A 3,479-nucleotide genomic window follows, 5' to 3' on the forward strand; every position below is an offset into this window, starting at 1 on the left:
TTATCAACCTTACATCTTTTGGTATTCACACTATGAATATGTGTAGCATTACGCTCGAGATTCATTAAGAATAAACCATTCACCATAGGAGCGTGACCATAAAACATATCTCTCATATAAATAGAACAACCATTATTCTCGGATTTAAATGAGTAGCCATCTCGAATTAAACGAGATCCTGATACAATGTTCATGCTCAAAGCTGGTACTAAATAACAATTATTGAGGTTTAAAACTAATCCCGTGGGTAAATGTAGAGGTAGCGTGCCAACGGCGATCACATCGACCTTGGAACCATTCCCGACGCGCATCGTCACCTCGTTCTTCGCCAGTCTCCGTTTATTCCGCAGCTCCTGCTTTGAGTTACAAATGTGAGCAACCACACCGGTATCAAATACCTAGGAGCTACTACGAATACTGGTAAGGTACACATCAATTACATGTATATCACATATACCTTTTGTGTTGCCGGCCTTCTTGTCCGCTAAGTATTTGGGGCAGTTCCGCTTCCAGTGACCACTTCCCTTGCAATAAAAGCACCCAGTCTCGGGCTTGGGTCCATTCTTTGGCTTCTTCCCGGCAGCTTGCTTACCGGGCGCGGCAACTCCCTTGCCGTCCTTCTTGAAGTTCTTTTTACCCTTGCCTTTCTTGAACTTGGTGGTTTTATTGACCATCAACACTTGATGTTCCTTTTTGACTTCTACCTCTGCTGATTTCAGCATTGAAAATACCTCAGGAATGGTCTTTTCCATCCCCTGCATATTGAAGTTCATCACAAAGCTCTTGTAGCTCGGTGGAAGCGACTGAAGGATTCTGTTAATGACCGCGTCATCCGGGAGATTAACTCCCAGCTGAGTTAAGCGGTTATGTAATCCAGACATAGTGAGTATGTGCTCACTGACAGAACTATTTTCCTCCATCTTACAGCTGAAGAACTTGTCGGAGACTTCATATCTCTCGACACGGGCATGAGCTTGAAAAACCATTTTCAGCTCTTCGAACATCTCATATGCTCCGTGTCTCTCAAAACGCTTTTGGAGCCCCGGTTCTAAGCTGTAAAGCATGCCGCACTGAACGAGGGAGTAGTCATCAGCACGTGTCTGCCAAGCGTTCATAACGTCTTGGTTCTGTGGGATGGGTGCGTCACCTAGCGGTGCTTCTAGGACATAATCTTTCTTGGCAGCTATGAGGATGATCCTCAGGTTCCGGACCCAGTCCGTCTAATTGCTGCCATCGTCTTTCAGCTTGGTTTTCTCTAGGAACGCGTTGAAGTTGAGGACAATGTGGGCCATTTGATCTACAAGACATATTGTAAAGATTTTAGACTAAGTTCATGATAATTAAGTTCATCTAATCAAATTATATAATGAACTCCCACTCAGATAGACATCCCTCCCATCATCTAAGTATAACATGATCCGAGTTAACTAGGCCGTGTCCGATCATCACGTGAGACGGACTAGTCAACATCGGTGAACATCTTCATGTTGATCGTATCTTCTATACGACTCATGCTCGACCTTTCGGTCTTCTATGTTCCGAGGCCATGTCTGTACATGCTAGGCTCGTCAAGTCAACCTAAGTGTTTGCATGTGTAAATCTGTCTTACACCCGTTGTATGTGAACGTTGGAATCTATCACACCCGATCATCACGTGGTGCTTCGAAACAACGAACTATCGCAACGGTGCACAGTAAGGGGAAACACTTTCTTGAAATTATTATGAGGGATCATCTTATTTACTACCGTCATTCTAAGTAAACAAGATGCAAAAACATGATAAACATCACATGCAATCAAATAATAATAGTGACATGATATGGCCAATATCACATAGCTCCTTTGATCTCCATCTTGGGGCTCCATGATCATCTTGTCACCGGCATGACACCATGATCTCCATCATCGTGTCTCCATGAAGTTGCTCGCCAACTATTACTTCTACTACTATGGCTAACACGTTTAGCAATAAAGTAAAGTAATTTACATGGTGTTTCTCAATGACACGCAGGTCATACAAAAAATAAAGACAACTCCCATGGCTCCTGCCGGTTGTCATACTCATCGACATGCAAGTCGTGATTCCTATTACAAGAACATGATCTCATACATCACATATATATCATTCATCATTCATCACAACTTTGGCCATATCACATCACAAAGCACATGCTGCAAAAACAAGTTAGACGTCCTCTAATTGTTGTTTCAAGTTTTACGTGGCTGCAAAAGGGTTCTAGCAAGAACGTTTTCTTACCTACGTGAAAGCCACAACGTGATTTGTCAACTTCTATTTACCCTTCATAAGGATCCTTTTCATCGAATCCGCTCCAACTAAAGTGGGAGAGACAGACACCCGCTAGCCACCTTATGCAACTAGTGCATGTCAGTCGGTGGAACCAGTCTCACGTAAGCGTACGTGTAAGGTCGGTCCGGGCCGCTTCATCCCACAATACCGCTGAAGCAAAATAAGACTATTAGCGGCAAGAAAGTTGACAACATCTACGCCCACAACAAATTGTATCTACTCGTGCAAAGAGAACTATGCATAGACCTAGCTCATGATGCCACTGTTGGGGAACGTTGCAGAAAACAAAAATTTTTCTACGGTTTCACCAAGATCCATCTATGAGTTCATCTAGCAACGAGTGATCGGATTGCATCTACATACCTTTGTAGATCACGCGCGGAAGCATTCAAAGAACGGGGATGAGGAAGTCGTACTCGACATGATCCAAATCACCGGAGATCCTAGCGCCGAACGAACGGCACCTCCGCTTTCAACACATGTATGGTCAGCGTGACGTCTCCTCCTTCTTGATCCAGCAAGGGGGAAGGAGAAGTTGATGAAGATCCAGCAGCACGACGGCGTGGTGGTGGATGCAGGGGTCACCGCAGCAGGGCTTCGCTGTTCTACTACGAGAGGGAGAGGTGTTGCAGGGGAGAGGGAGGCACCAAGACTCAAAGGTGCGGCTGCCCCCTCCCTCCCCCATTTATATAGGCCCCCTAGGGGGTGCGCCGGCCCTAGGAGATGGGATCTCCTAGGGGGGCGGCGGCCAAGGGGTGGAGTGCCCCCCAAGCCAGGTGGGGCGCCCCCACCCTAGGGTTCCCAACCCTAGGCGCATGGGGTGGGCCAAGGGGGGCGCACCAGCCCACTATGGGCTGGTTCCCCTCCCCACTTTGGCCCATGGGGCCCTCCGGGATGGGTGGCCCCACCCGGTGGACCCCCGGGACCCTTCCGGTGGTCCCGGTACAATACTGGTGACCCCCGAAACTCTCCCGATGGCCGAAACTGCACTTCCTATATATAATTCTTCACCTCCGGACCATTCCGGAACTCCTCGTGATGTCCAGGATCTCATCCGGGACTCCGAACAACTTTCGGGTTACTGCATATTCATATCTCTACAACCCTAGCGTCACCGAACCTTAAGTGTAGACCCTACGGGTTCGGGAGACATGTAGACATGACCGAGATG

The sequence above is a fragment of the Triticum urartu genome, chromosome 5A (genome assembly GCF_056163025.1).
Source record: "Triticum urartu cultivar PI428250 chromosome 5A, HENAU_Tu73, whole genome shotgun sequence".
NCBI lineage: Eukaryota > Viridiplantae > Streptophyta > Magnoliopsida > Poales > Poaceae > Triticum > Triticum urartu.